The following is a 16652-nucleotide window of genomic DNA, read 5'->3' as shown; positions in this document are numbered from 1 at the left end:
CTGCCTCTCTCTGTGTCTTTCATGAATAAATAAATAAAATCTTTTTAAAAATTTCTAAAATAAAGAAATTTGTCCTGTTTTAAACACTAAACTTGTGGTGAGGCGTTACAGCAGCAATAGGAAAATAACCCAGGAGATAGCCAAGATTTTTTCTTAAGATTTTATTTATTTATTTGAGAGAGAGAGAGAGACAAAGAGAAAGCACAAGCAGGGAGGAGGGGCAGAGGGAGAGGGAGGAGCAGGGAGCCGGATGACGCAGGGCTGGATCCCAGGACCCTGGGATCATGACCTGAGCTGAAGGCAGATGCTTAACTGACTGAACCACCCAGGTGCCGCTGGAGATGTCCTAGATTCTTTGAGGATTAGACGGAAATAGATACTTAAGATTCAAAAATACTAAATGTAAAGTGCTACTGTATTAAGATCACCCACTGTGATCTTTCCAAACTCAAAGAATTTTATCTCTTCTTCAGTGTGTTTGTGTGTATGTTCAGTGTATGTACAACCCACCACAGTATACAAACTGATGAAAAGGGAGTCAAGATACAAATAGAAAGTAGATATAAGGCACCTCTTTCCCATTTGCCCTCTTAGTTCTCTCCACCCCCCACTTTGGCCCCAGAAACTCAAATACATTTGTTCACTTTACCTGGGTCTGTTATATCATGTATCCTCGTATCCTCCCAGCAAAAACAAGATCTGCTCTGTTCATGGTGGGTTTTTTTTTTTTTAGGTTTTTTAATGTATGTATTCATGAGAGACACAGAGAGAGAGGCAGAGACAGAGGCAGAGGGAGAAGCAGGCTCCATGCAGGGAGCCTGATATAGGACTCGATCCCGGGACTCCAGGATCACACCCTGAGCCAAAGGCAGATGCTCAACTGTTGAGCCACCCAGGCCCCCCTGCCCTATCTTTATGTAACCCGTAAGGTCTACCTTCCTACCCCCAGCCCTGAGTAACTCCTCATTGCAAAGAACCTACTTCCTATCTATTTTCATTTCTTGGAACAACTGGCAGTTTGCCACAAAAGCCAGCATTTCTTATGAAATCCAGAGCAATAATTTTATGTCTCATTCTAATTAGGTAGAGAAGGGGCACTGGAGGACCAGTCTAGCAAGGGTAATGTGATTGTCCACTAAGACGTAAATAAGGAAAGAAAGGGAGAAGGCATTAATGTAGCATCTACTATGTACCAGAAGCATCATTAAATACACGTCCTAGACCTAAATAACCCAGAAAAGTGTTATTTTTCTCTTTATAGATGAAGAAGCAAAAGCATGGAGCAGTCAAGTAACTTGGCCAAAGCTGCCCAGCTAATAAAATGGCAGAGCTAAGACCTAAACTCAGTAAGCTTAGCAACTACACAGGAATACAGAGTAGAATGAAAAAGTTCCACCATCCACTTGAGTGACCTGCCTTAGCTGCCCAGAGCCCCAGGGTTGGTTGGCTCTTTTATGAAGAATTTCCAAGTGCCACCTCATTCCAACCCCTAATTCTAATCACATCCTCTGATGGTGGTGCAGTTGTGTCTTATCTGCCAGAGAGCAGGAAATGGAAGCAGTCTTACTCTGTACTTAGCAATTCAGTATTTTGTAACAAATGAGAGCTTTGGTGGGTTTTCCCTGGGCTCCTGCTCCACTACTTTGTCAGTGCTCCCATCCAGAACAGGTTGCTGGGTGGAAAAATCCCTCCTCTGTGGGACTCTAAGCTTGGAAGCCCAAGAAAAACAGCAGAATCATTTCCTTGGGCCCCATCAAGAGCTGAAGCCCCTTGGCCTAAATCAAGGACAACTCCCAGGCAAAGGCAGGCTATTTGCAGCTCTCTGATTCTGTGATTCTGTGCCTCTCTTCTCCAGGAACAGAAGCCAGACATAAGCCCTGGGGAAGTGGGAAGAAATGAGTCGGCCTGGGAGAGACCTTGAGGCCCACCAGAAATTGGCCTCCTATTTTCTTTTTATTTATCCAAGAGAGACATCAAGAGAAATATACTGCTCCTCCTAACCCCAAATTCTCCGTGGAAACAAAAAAGAATCACAAGTAACCATTGCTTAAAAATCAATTTTGAAATAGTAGCTCCACAACATATTGAACATGCAATTTTGTATTTCTTGATAAATTGAGGTCAGTAAGTGTTACCATAATTGGCATATTGTATTTGTGTCCCCAGAGACTAAATGCATGGGGCTGGAGTGGTGGGAATTAAGAATTCTTGTTTCTGGAACTTGTTTGCTGGCAGCTCGTTTGTGCTTGATGGTCATCCAGAAGACACCAGACCCATCTGCATATGTGTGTCCTGTCATGGCTCCTAGTGATTTAAGGCTAAAATCTCTCACAGTAGAGAATATCTCTGGTCTCCAAAGGTTCAAAAATAATGATGTGCGGAGGATACAGATGCACCATTCATTTTATCCTTCTTTCTTCAACAGAAACACACACACACACACACACACCAGTTTTTTTTTTTAAAAAGTTACTTAAAGGCAAAGATAAGAAAAAGGCACTTTCATACAATTACACTTTCAAAAGACTTGGCAAGAAAATATTTTCAGCTGCCAAGTCAGCAATTTTCCAAAGATATCCAAACAGAAAAAAGGATTAATGGAAAAGAAATTATCAGGGGAAATTTAACTATCGTTTAGAGAACAGCAGGTGGTACACAGCACATTATTACTTTTTTATTCATTACTTGCCTCAGAGACTCAAAAAAAAAAAAAAAAAGAAAGAAAGAAAGAAAAAAGAACCAAACTGGCAGACAGCAGCCCAACACTGTGACCTTATGAATACCAAATCTGCACGATAATAGCATCGCTCTGACCCCGCTGTGCTCCGCCTCACACATCCATTACAGCCTTCCCTAAAGCACGCAGCAAGGAGCAGCCTCCCTGATTTGCAGAGAGGGAATCAAGCGTCAGGAGACAGAAAGACCTTCCCCGGGGGCTCTGGAGAGGCCTGGGGGACACATAGGCTTAGATGTCTCCCCTCCTCCCCCTCCTCTCTGCACCTCCCCAGCCAGCCTCCAGCCTCCGTCATCAGCCTGACTCCTCTCTGACCCCCAGCCAAATGGATCCTTCTTGCCATCCAGACAATGGGAAATGCTGACCGGGCTTGTGCAATTGGTCTAATGTGACTCCTGAGTTTTCCTTGGAGATTTTAATTTCAGAAGTTAGAAGATTTATGCCTCAGGGTGATTTGGTGAACATTTTTTTTATTGCAAAATATGCATGAAGTTTGGTAAATTGCCATGAGAAAAATAGGAGTGCTATTCTGAGTTTACATCAACTTTCAATTTATGGTAGAGCTGCTTATCCAGTTTGTGTGTTATTTATATTATTGATTCTCCGCTCTCTTGCTGTCTACCATTTTAGCCATTTTAATGCTCTCAAAACTTTCATAAAAGCATGGTAAGGAGTACATTTCACCATTTTATAGTGAAATACCAGAGTAGGGAGAGAAATTTAAAATCCTAACTACTTTTCAACAGTTTGCTACAATATATGGTAAGAAAGAAGAAGTCATGGCTATAATTAAAATTGAAGGGTTGTTCGTGCATTTTACCTATTTTACTAATTAGTCTTTCAAACAATACTTGTGAAGAACTGACTGTATGTAAAATATTCTGAAAAAGAGTTCTTTGGTAGAAAAGAGAGAAGAAAACGATATATACGGTTTGCAGCCTGATAATCACATCTTATTTTTGGTTAGTGCAATTTTCAAAATGTTCTCACTTTGAAATAATATTTATTCCTTCAGTAATACATATTACATTTCTACTGTGTACCAAACTCGGAGATAGGTTCTGATATACATTACTGCTCACTGGCCAAAATTGACTTTCATTGTTTTTGGGTAAACATGCATACTCTTAATAGCTACCATTTTACTAAGAACCTGTTACATGCTAAGTACTACATTAGTACTCTATTAACAATAAAGACAGTTGAAATTCATCGAGCTCATCAGAACTGGATACTGTGTGTTGGGAGACAATTCTCAAAGGATCTCTCACATTCCTTCACATCTTGCAAACAGAGGCTCTGACAGCTTTTGTTCTGGATTGTCTTTTCAAGGGTATTTGCATAGCTAATAGTCTTGGAAGATAGAGCGATTGTTTTTGTCAGAGCAAAGGAGGAGGTTTACTCCCTGTCTCTTATAGAAATTTGGAGTTCCCTTAGGGGTGCCTGGCTGGCTCAGTGGGTAGAGCTAGGACTCTTGATCTCAGGTCTTGAGTTCAAGCCCCACATTGGATGTGGAGCTCACTAAAACTACATACATACATACATAAAATTAATTTAGAGAGAGGGGAAAAATAAAATAAGTAAGCAAAATATTGGAGTTCTCTAAGATGCAAGTTTCTCTCTGTAACAAACTCACTATATATACAGGCGTCACCTGGCCCTGGTAGCTTTGCCTTGTGGGAAGCAGAGCTCAGGAAACCAGTATAATTGCTGTGAGCGATAGTCATTTGTCTCTGACCCAGGAGTCTTATGTCTTTTGTTGGCATCTATGAAACCGTAACATGCTAACTTGATTACAACCAAGGCAAAGTGTTCATAGCTCCTGACTCTGCTGAATGTTTTACCAACACTACTTCACTGAATCTTCCCAACGAACTCTTCATATTATCCCACTGGTAAAGATAAAGAAACCAAGGCTTGGTTGGGGGAGGGGGGAATTCCTGCACAAGGGTACATAGGTGGTCTCCCCCATTGCACAATACTTTTTGTCTATAGTGAGCACAGAGCCCTGATTCCAGCCCAGATGCAAGAGTCCCTACTGTAGGTCTGTGCATGACAAATGCCTCTGAGAGAACACATTGATGAAGGCCACTGGAGCAGATAGGCCTCAGAAGGGATTTTTGGGTCTGCAAATTCCAGGCTCTACACTTGATAGAACAGATAAGACCCAAATACTAAAGCAGAGGACGCTTGAGGAGAGTCATACTTTGGAAGGAGATTCTACTGGAAGAACTGTCACATGAAAATGCTCAGGCTGGGCTTGGAAGCAAGGGGAGCCAAAGTCAGAGAAGGCAGACATGGAGACATGGGTATAATCAGAGAGGCTACACCGGCAGCTACACCATTGACTTGATGACGACTCAAACCCCCTCCACAAGCAAAAGTCTCATTTCCGAGCTACTGAGAAGAAGACGACCTCTCAAACTCCCAGATCTGACTCATAATGAGAAGTTGCTCTGGAGATGAACAAAGCCTATTGGCTGCCAACTCTGTTAGCCCAAAGTGTCTTTCCCATATTACTAAGACAGATGACAGAAGCCACAGCACGAGCCTCTTAATATCCTCTCAGACGCAGATCCACTGAAGAACAGCACGGAGGCCTGAGCTCTTCCAAAACCACTAAGCGCTGTGGGCAGAGAGAGGAACCCCATCCCGTGAGAGAAAACAGGAAATGGGTCCCTTAGGATTTAGACTCCTGCCACAGGAAGACAGTTTGTCAATGAGATAGACAGCATGGGTTTTCAGCACAGTGTTTCAGGAGGAAAACAAGGGTCTGCAGAAAAATCAGATGCTTTTCCTCACACTCAATGACTTAGCATGTCCAAAACTTGAATTGTACCCAGGAATGAGTCAGAATCCAACGTAGCATATGTGGGATCATTTGAACATTATCAAACGAAGAAAAGAAAAATATTACGTCTCAGAAGGCACAGCCAGCCAGCCAGCCCCAATTGTGCCCAGACCCAAGTGCATGGACAATCCTGATTTCCACATCCGGGCATTTTTTGTGATCCTTTGGGGAAAATTCACAAGTGCTATTAATAGCCTTTGACCTTAAATATATATCATGGTCAAACAGGAAAAGTTATAATTAGGAAGTGCAGTCTAGGAGGTAAAGGTCAGACAACGCTCTAAAATACTGCTTAATATACAGAGCACTGCGCGAAAGTGCTGATGCAGGAGAAATGACTATTGATTAAATCGGGTGCTTCAAATCCCCGCTAATGCCATAAAATTTAATGGATTACAAAGGGAACGCACAAACCACAAGGAAAGCTGTGGGAAGCACAGCATCAGTGCCTCTTCTAATTAAGGCAAGTTCAGAAAACATACTCTGGGTTTTTTTTTTTAAGCCAAACCTTTAAAGATGGGATAAAACTGGCATCTTTATTTATACTACCTAATGCTGTTATCCATCCCTTCTTCTTGAAGAGAATTTACTACCCACAGAAGAAACAGCCCTGGAGACTGCAGGGCTGTTGTGCCTTTTCTTTATGGCCAACATAATTTGGGCTTTGAAAAGTTCAAGCCTAACATCCCCACGGTCCTCGATCAGACTCCCTGCTCTGTGCTGTCAGTGTGCCCAACTGCAGCAATGGGGGGCCAGCCAGGGTCACCTCTATCCATTGCCATTCTCTGTGGTCACTCAAAGTCCAAGAACATGGCTCTAGAAGAGCCATTCCAGCCCGTGAGGGCGGCTCGTTCAATTGCCACCTCACTTCTAACCTCTGCACCGCTGCCAGGGCGACCCAACCAAAACAAGCCTGAGCCTGTGACTTCACTTTACAGACAAAGGCTCTTGGTTACACAGAACAGACACAACTCTGCTTGCTTCGTTAGAAAAGGAATGTACTGGAAGGTTCAGAGCGTTCAGGGATTTGGTGTGCAGCCTAGAGAACCCGGTGTGGAACACAGACTTGTATCAGGAAGGCAAAGCACAGCCAAGAGGGGACATAAAAATGGTCTGCTTAGCACCGTGTCCCAGTATTGCTTTTTATGGCAGAGCCCTGGCTCACCCCCACACGTGTGGACTCCATCGCTTTTCACTCCCAGGATTAAAAGTCCCAGGCTGGGGGCGCCTGGGTGGCTGTTGGTTAATCATCTTCCTTTGGCTCAGGTCATGATCTCAGGGTCCTGGAATAGAGCCCTGCATCAGGCTCCCTGCTGAGACGGCCTCTCCCCACTGCTTGTGTCCTCCCTCTGTCTCTCTTTCTGTCACAAATAGATAAATAAAATCTTTTTAAAAGAAAAAAAAAAAAGAAGTTCCAGGCTGGAGCATCCATTTGGCATAGGCTAGGTCACACACCTGGCCTGGGCCAGCCTGGCACCTGTGCAATGGGACAGCTGCCCCACAAGGGGTAACTCCTGCCTCCAGCGACGGGAAGGGGTTTGTAGATGCCAAGCAGGCACAAACTGAATACTTTTAAATAATCTTTATTGCTTACAGCATAAAGTCTCAATTCTTTAACCTGTCATAGAAGGTGAGGATATGTCCCAGTTTCTCTGAGACAATCCTAGTTTTACATTCTTGTCCTACAATGATTATTAAGACTTCTTTCTTTTTTTAAGATTAATCAATTTATTTTAGAGAGCAAGAGAGTGAGAAAGCATCCATGTGAGAGCAGGGTTGGGGGTTTGTGCAAAGGGAGAAGGAGAGAGAGAATCCCAAGCATGCTCACACCCAGGGCAGAGCCTGACATGGGGCTCAATCTCACGACCCTGAGATCGTGACCTGAGCTGAAATTAAGAGTCAGACACTTAACTGACTGAGCCACCCAAGCACCTGGGAACTTCTTTTACTCTCAGAAGTGACTGGGTTGCATGGTCACTCTACTTAAGAAGCTTCTCATGACGTGGCCCCTGCCTACCTTTCCGACTTCATTCTTCACTATCCTCTGATTTGTCTTTATTCTTCAGCATGACAAAAATGCTTATAATTCCTTACCTCCAGAATGCTAGTTTTTTTTTTTTTTAAGATTTTATTTATTTACTCATGAGAGACAGAGAGAGAGAGAGAGAGAGAGAGAGAGGCAGAGACACAGGCAGAAGGAGAAGCAGGCTCCATGCAGGGAACCCGATGTGGGACTTGATCCTGGGACCCCAGGACCACTCCCTGGGCCAAAGGTAGGCACTAAACCGCTGAGTCACCCAGGGATCCCCAGAATGCTAGTTTTACTTTCAAGTCTTTGCTCATGCTTCCTCTCTGCCTCAAATTTCCTTTACATTTTCTCCATCCCAACCTTTAATGCCCAAAAGTCTTTCTTGTGTTATATGGGTTACTGAGTTATGTATCCCTCCCCATCCGTCATTTCTCATTTGTACACATATCTATCCTTGTGCTGACCAGATTATGTTACGATCATCTATTTAGGAACAGATGTCCCCAGAACAGACTGTTTAGGAATAGACAGTCCCAACTGTCCCCCTTAGACTGTGAGATACTTATGAGGAGCTATGATCTGCCCATCTTTGATCCATCAGGGTCGAGCACAGTGTCTGATACCTGTGAAGTGACACCCTCAAAAATAACTGATGAATGACTGAGTCATACAAATTTGAAGTAAGAGATTGGTTGTAAAATTACTGCAGTGGGGCAATAAAGGGAAAGCAGAAAGAGAGCTAGAAACAGACATGAATAAAAGTAAAACAAATTACTGAGCTGACCACACAGAGAGAGATGGCTAGCAGTCCAGACAGCAGCCTCAGAGTCATGCCTCAAAGTAAGCTCAGAGCCCAGAGGGATCTGGTCTGATGGGTGCCATGGGATAGAGCCTGAAACGTAGAGGAATGGTGTTTCTAGTCTAGCTGGTTTGTTAGATTTTGGAGTAGAAACCTACCCAGGATTTGAGGTCCAGAGCCTCAGGAGCTCAGGCTGAGGGCTGGCCCCAGCAGGAGCCCAGGGGGTGCAATCCAGAGGCAGGCCACACGCCTGGGAGAGGATGAAAGAAATTTGAGGCCTGGGAGATTCATGTAGACCCCACTCACTGCACAGATAGCAAGCCTCCTTCCTGATGTCCCAGCTGCATTGGTCAGGTCTGACTCCAGGCCCTGGCCCAGGGGAAAGTCAGCTTAAAGAGCTGAAGCATCTGCCATTCAGTGAGGCAAGGAAAAACAGAGGCTGTCACCTGCAATTAATGGTAACCACAAGCTAGGTTTTAGATAAACACGATCTATTTGGAGGGGCCCAGGAGCATCCATATGCTTACCCTCCGAAGAAGGCAACACATATGTTTTGGCCTATTAAGCTACATGTTTATCTTCCTTCAAGGCAAAAAGGAACATCTGTCAGCAGGCCCTTGCACTTCATTTCCATGGTGAATACTAAGCTTTGTCGGATGCCAAGTCAAGTCACAAAAATGGAAAGTCTACAGGCTTGGCTGCAAGAGAAACCCCACGGAACTGCCCCTTCGAAGTTCAAAATATGGGCCACCGGTGTCGTGTCCCAACACTTTATCTGAGCTCCATGCCCTTGTTACTCATGTTGCACTGTGTCTGGGCTTCTCTACAAATAAGAACTTTCTCTTTCAATTCCAGCGTTGGATATTCTTGTTGAGAAAAGCCAGAGGTTAAGAGACTTCAAAAGAAATACAGAGAACTTGTGGACTGCCAGCTGAGCGCTGTGATAGGTTTTGGAGCTACGCAGACACGTGTTCTAGCCTTAGCTCTAGCCTTGCTTAGCTGCCCATTTTTGAATGAGCTATGTCCCAGACCTTCATGGAATGGACTTTGAATTAGCATAGTTCTTAGCACTTAGTCAACCTGCAATAAGTACTAACTATTATACATTTAACTTCCGGGTATACTGGGTAGTGCTGGTCCTTAAACCAAGTAGCTAGAGAGAGAATAGTCCCTCTTCTAGTAAACGTTGGACTGCATGCATCTGGCTCTATGTGATCAATACTGTCTGAAATCAAGTTCCAAAGCTCAGACCTCAGTGCTTCCAGAGCCAGGCATGTCCCAACAACCAGAGCACTGAGAGATCACCCATAATTTAGGGTCCTCAGCTTCTGACATCTTAATAACCTTTCTGTTTTTTAGGATGTTTATTATTTAGGAACCCCACCAAAGAAAAATAGCATCTCTGAGTACCTCCCTAACTTCCAAGCCCCCTGTGGACAAACCATAATTTTTTATTTAAAAGAGATGGTATTTGGGAGCACCTGGCTGGCTCGGTTGGTGGAGCATGCAACTCTTGATCTCGGGGTTGTGAGTTTGAGCCCCACATTGGGCATACAGATCACATAAACAAATAAAAGTTAAAAGAGAGATGGTTATCTGGTTGAGCCAAACCAGGAGGTTTTACTAGCAAAATTTTATTTTCCCTGAATCATTTTTTCTGCCTAGAAAATTACAGATCATTAACTTGTCCTCTATAAATGCCAGCAAAGCTTTCCTATGGAGAACCTAAAAGTGATATTTAGAGCTATATTACAATTATTATAATCACCCGCACACAAAATACAGAAATACATGCTGTGTAGGAGCCTTGGTTTCCCCCAATTAAATGAAAATAGATGAATCCAAGGAGAGGTAGATGGCAAGAGTATGTTGGCGTATTTGACTTCTCTCTATGAGGCCTGTCTTCTTGCACAGGCCCCTAGCTTGGGTTCACTCATCTAGCAGGACAGTCTGCATTCTGGACTGTCACACATCTCTATTTTGCCCATCAGTCACCAGTGCCTGTAGGAAATCATGGTGCTTCCTCTGGGTCAGGACTCAGGAGGTTCCTGGAGGTTCCATCTAGCTCTTTGGTTCCTACTTTTTGAACTTTTAAAGTTAGATATTTCTTTTAAAAAAAAATTTATATACTTATTCATGGGAAACACAGAGAGAGAGAGAGAGGCAGAGACACAGGCAGAGGGAGAAGCAGGCTCCCTGCAGGGAGCCTGATACAGGACTCAATCCCAAGACCCTGGGATCATGATCTGAGTCGAAGGCAGACGTTCAACTGCTGAGCTACCCAGGTGCCCCAGGTTAGATATTGCTCTATGCTCCTGGCTACTACATACTAACTCAAACAGGTTAAACAAACATTAATTTTCAAAAAAATGTGTATCACATCACATCTGACCTACATGACCTGTATATTAGTACATTAATAAGCCCACATCAAGCTGTATAGAAATCCCATCTTAAAATCCCATTAGGGAAATATCAGAAAGGGAGACAGAACATGAGAGACTCCTAACTCTGGGAAATGAACAGGGGTGAAGGAAAGGGAGGTGGGCAGGGGGTGGGGGTGACGGAGTGACAGGCACTGAGGAGGGCACTTGATGGGATGAGAACTGGGTGTTATGCTATATGTTGGAAAATTGAACTCCAATTAAATAAATAAATAAATAAATAAGCAAAAAAATAAAAAAATAAAAAAATAAAATCCCATTAGGTTATCATTCACACAAATATTAAAATTAACAACTCAATCCCTAATGTTTTTACCTAACCAAGAAGTGAGATCTCCTCATTCTTAAAGAGATGAGTATTGGGTATATGGTTACAATAACATAAGTCTTAATCAGTAGAGATTTTTAAATATGTCCTGAGACTAAAACTATACTTTTATATATCAGTCAATCCACTTTGGGCACCATATTTTATATAAGCAGAAAAATCCCAGCAGGTTTGGCTGCTAGAAGCCCAATCTGGATTATAATGTGATTCACATGAAGCAGCATTTGACACGTCTAAGGATCCATCTAACCCATGCAAAGAGAGTTTTACACTTCAAGAACCAGACATTTGCCTTTAAAAAAAAAAAAAAAAAAAAAAAAAAAGCTGGTGGAGGAGACTGAATTATGTCTTTTCTTAATTCCTAGCACAGGAGGTAAATCTAATTCCTAGAAAAATAAATGAAGCCCAGGGGCCAGCTCTCAAAGTCAAGACGTCCCGCACAAAGCTACTACTCTACTACTCTCCAATTTTGGTTTCTGAGCCCAGGTCATGGCATCCAGCTATTCACTGTGGCTTTGATAGTCTGGCATCTCCCCCTCCTTGCTTCATGAGCTCACCCTCAGGACTCACAGCTACTTTTTGTCTTAGTGAATTCCTATCTTCTAAACTGACATCGCATCATGGCTTTCATGTTCTGGCCTCCCCTGGCATCCCCTCCACACTCCCTTCGCAGGATGTCCTCCCTTCCCTAGTGTTACCTTTTGTCCTATTTCCTGTGGAGTAGATGTCTTTCAGGTTCCTTACACCCACTCTGGACTCCTGCAAACAGTCTTCTTAAATGTGGAGGAATTTGTAGTCCTTTTCCCTCTCACCTGACTTGTATCCTTTCCTCTTAAAACGCTCTTAAATAAATCAGCCTTGAAATTGAAGATGCTCGCTTGCACCATGGTAGGGGTGAAAAGGCAGTACAGTGGTGAAAGTAGGAGAGCTCAAAGAGGGAGATCCAAAGGGATGGTCTCCCTCTTAATTTCTCCATCTCCTTGTACTTCCTCTTGTTAGTATTTGGGCAGTATTCTCTTAGGATGATGCTACAGTTTGGCATCAGGCAGGTCAGCCATCTTCCTTTTAAGGAGGATCTAGGAGGGCATTGTTCTTCTACAGCCTCTGCTGAGGCAGGTCCCCAGACATTGGAGCACCAGCTATGTGTCAGATCAAGAAGGTCCCTGAAATTCTTTCTAAGGTGATTTATCTTTTCATTCACTATTGAAATAACTCTTCTTTCAACCTCACATATAAGCCTTCCAGACAGCTTCAGGATATCCATATGGAGGGGACTTAGTGGTAACAATCTATTTGAAAAGGGAGTTAAAGGGAGTAAAATCTATTTGAAAAGGGAAGCTATATTTGCATAGAAAGTCGATGGTTTGAGGTTCAATTACACGTTCTAAATCAATTCTCTTTTAGATGGCAAGATTTTCTATAGATATAATCCACATATTATATAACATTATTTTAATTGTCCTTATCAAAGAATGGGTAATTCATGGAGGTTATAGGTGTAAAAGGCTCCACATCATCCTTGGACATCCTTGGATATCCATGGCTTTACTTTTTCTCTAAACATTCTCCATATATATAGTGAAAAATAATTTCTTTTTTGATTATTTATTTATTTATTTATTTATTTATTTATTTATTTATTTACTGAGAGAGAGCATTCTTACACCAGTGGAGGAGGTGCAGAGAGGGAGATGGAGAGAAGAATCTCAAGCAGACTCCCTGCTGGATTTGGAGCCTGATGCAGAGCTCAATCATGATCCTGAGATCATGACCTGAAGCCCAAATTAAGAGTCAGATGCCCGAAGGACTGAGCCACTCAGGGATCCTGTGAAAAGTCATTTCTTAATTATCCCTCCAGTCTGTGGAATTTCCTCAGGGCTGAGGGCTGTAAGCCAGCTGGTGGATACCTCCACAATGGGCCTGCTGCTGAGCCTGTGTTGTCTAGTGCAATGGTTCTCAGCAAGGGATGTTCCTTACGCTCACCTGTAAATCTTATAACCCACTAGTGCTTAGGACCACCCCCCAGACTTATTGAATAAGAATGTCAAACACCACGAGGACTGCAAGTGATTCTGATGTACATAACCTTGGACAAGATGTCTGAGCTAATGAGAAAAACCAAGTTGGGATTTGAGCTCTGTGAGTTTTAAGCTGGAAGTCACAATATTGCCAATGATATTTACATAGCTTAGAGTAAGTAGTTAAACCCTTGAGCATGAACTTTTCTCATCAGTAAAATAATGACAAAAATGCTTCCTATACCCCCCCAAGGTCATTATACAGAAAGGAGGTGACAGCTGTGAAATGTCTACAGGTCTTAGAGCTCTGCAGCTCTATACAGATGCTAGTATTACTGTTCAATGGCCCCGTGCTCTCACCATCCAAGGACTTGGAAGCCTTCTTGGCCTGCGATCTCTTTCCCTTTATCTGTGCTTGATCCCAGCTCTTTCTATTGCAGGAAAGAGACTCACTCAATTTACTTCAAGAAATAGGTTTGTTTCTAAACCTAGAGGTGGAGTGAAACTAGGACCGGAACAGGAACCAGAGAGTTATCAGAAAGTAAGGCCATTCTGGGGACCGTCAACATCGCTAGTGTCTTCTCATAGGCCATACAACCTCTCTGGTAGAAAGTCTTTGCCAGTGCCTGATCCTGATTGTCTTCATACTCATAACCCCACATGGACCCTCACTAACCTCATGGAATTCACTCAACCTCCTGCCCCCTCTATGTATGCTTTCAGCTTCAGCTCTAGTTACCAACTATTAAGTGGTCTCAGCATTTTCTATTTCAAATATCTGAAAGATAAAACTGACATGATCTATTCCTGGGTCAGTATTCTAATCGCCAATTTTGGGTTAAGTGCCCCCTTAGCCAAATAATAGTTACAAGGTAGGCAGAGATGAGCAAGAGAATAAAAGCACACAATGTATAAAGAAGTCTCCTCAGCAGGGGCTGTAAGCAGGGCTGTTCCACTGAGCAGGATCTGTGATTGACATCTCTCAGACAATGTCTCGGTTCTTTTTTCCTCTGGTATAAGGCAATGAGTGCAAAATGTTCATCTTGGTATGAGAAAAATCACAATATCACTTTCCTAGAGCATGAGATTATAAAGGGTTATAAACTATGCTCAGGTCAGCAACTCCAGCCAACTATATCCAGCCACAGGATATAGCTGGGGTCCAGCTTTGAACCACTTGGGTTTATCTGAAGGCCCCAAGCTCCAGATGCCCATGTCCAGTCACTTCTTCTAACTTAATGTGCCTCCTGGGACCCAATACTACAGCGCTGGTTCCCTTTCTTACCTGTGTCTTCTCTACTCCCCAAACCCAAGGCAGTCACAGTCTCTTCTAAACTTCTGAGCCACTAGGGATCGTTGGTCATAGTCCATGAGTCTCACTCCAGGAGAAACACCCAATTCAAGTTTCCCTTGTTGTCTAAAGAATTTGCTTTTACAATCTCTGACTCATACATACATTCTCCGGCTTCTAAAAGTAACCTTCCCTTCCCCTTGGAGATTACTGAATTCTCTTGTCACCATTCCAGTAGAATCCTTATTTTTTAGGCCACACTGAACCCCTATCAGTACTGTACTGGAAAAACAAGGCTTTGTCCACCCTAATTTCACCTCTGGGTGGCTTGCTTTCCCCCACATTTCCCAGCGTCTCCTGCAAGCCATTGTCCTCTCCTGCAGCCCTTCAAATTCCCAGCTATTGCTATTCTTTCCGCCACCACGTGGTGGCACTGCTCTCCGACAGCCTCTTCACCATCCCTGGATTAAAAGATGAGGCTCCCATTAGAGTCTGGATTTACAAGAGGATTTCTCCTTCTCATTTTTGATGAATATCGCTCTGTATTAAACTCCCAAATGTAGCCTTTTCTCTGCATTTTTATTGTCCCCCAGATAAGAAAATGTTTGAGAATATTTAAACCTCATCAGCCAGCATTGCACTTAGAAGTGCCCACTCACCACCAACTGTGAACCAAGACCTAACGAAAAGGTCCAAGTGCCCTGACTCTCCTAACTTAAATCGAGTTTCTTGTCTCCTGCTTAAATCAAGTTTCCTGTCTCAGCATCCTGAAGTCAAAAGTCATTGTACCATTTTCCCCAGGAGGCCCTCACATAAATAAGACCCTGTTATGAGCTCCCATGATGTTCTCACTCCAGATCTCCACCACATCCATGATTCTCATGCTACCCTTGCATAGAGGGAGAAGAGCAGGCTTTGAGATCAGACTTGCAGCTATATTCTGGTTGTACTCTTACTGGTTAGTGTCAAACTCTCCTCCTAAGTCTCAGTTTCCTCAGCTATAGAAAGAGGATAACATTTTGAAAAGGAAAAGCAAAGCTGGAAGCATCACAATTCCAGACTTCAAGTTATGTTACAAAGCTGTAGTTATCAAAACAGTATGGTACTAGCACAAAAAATAAACACATAGATCAAAGGAGCAGAATAGAAAACCCAGAAATAAACCTATAATTATATGGTCAATTAATCTTCAGCAAAGCAGGAAAGAATATGCAATGGGGAAAAGAGTCTCTTCATCAAATGGTGCTGGGAAAACTGGACAGATACATGCAGAAGAATGAAACCAGATCACTTTCTTAAACCATACATAAAAATTAACTCAAAATGCATGAGACCTGAAACCATGAAAATCCTAGAAGAGAGCACAGGCAGTAATGTCTCTGACATCAGCCATTTTTCTAGAAGTGTCTTCTACTATAGCTATAGCTGTCTTCTACTTAGCTATAAAGGGAAATAAAAGCAAAAATAAATTATTAGGACTACATCAAAATAAAAAACTTCTGCACAGTGAAGGAAACAACCAACAAAACTAAAAGGCAACCTACTGAATGGGAGAAGATATTTGCAAATGACATATCTGATAAAGGGTAAGCATCCAAAATATATAAAGAATGTATACAACTCAACACCAAAAAATCAAATAATACAATTAAAAAATGGTCAGAAGACAAGAACAGATATTTCTCCAAAAAAGCTATCTAGATGACCAACAGACACATGAAAAGATGCTCAATATCACTCATCATCAGGAAGTGCACATCAAAAGTACAATGGGATATCACCTCACACCTGTCAGAATGGCTAAAGTCAACAACACAAGAAACAAGGGTTGGTGCAGATGTGAAGGAAAGGGAATCCTCATGCACTGTTGGTAGGAATGCAAACTGGTGCAGCCACTGTGGAAAAAAATTTGGAGGTTCCTCAAAAAATTAAAAACTATGATCCAAGAGTCACACTATTGAATACTTACCCAAAGAATACCAAAACACTAATTCAGAAGAATACATGCACCCCCATATTTATAGCAACATTATCTACAACAGCCAAACTATGGAAGCAGCCCAAGCATCCATTGGTAAATGAATGAATATAAAAGATGTGATATAGGGGTGCATGGGAGGCTCAGTCGGTTGAGCTTCTGACTCTTGATTTTGGCTCA

The sequence above is a fragment of the Canis aureus genome, chromosome 8 (assembly GCF_053574225.1).
Source record: "Canis aureus isolate CA01 chromosome 8, VMU_Caureus_v.1.0, whole genome shotgun sequence".
NCBI classification, from domain to species: Eukaryota; Metazoa; Chordata; class Mammalia; order Carnivora; family Canidae; genus Canis; species Canis aureus.
Note: the sequence above shows the minus strand (reverse complement) of the source record.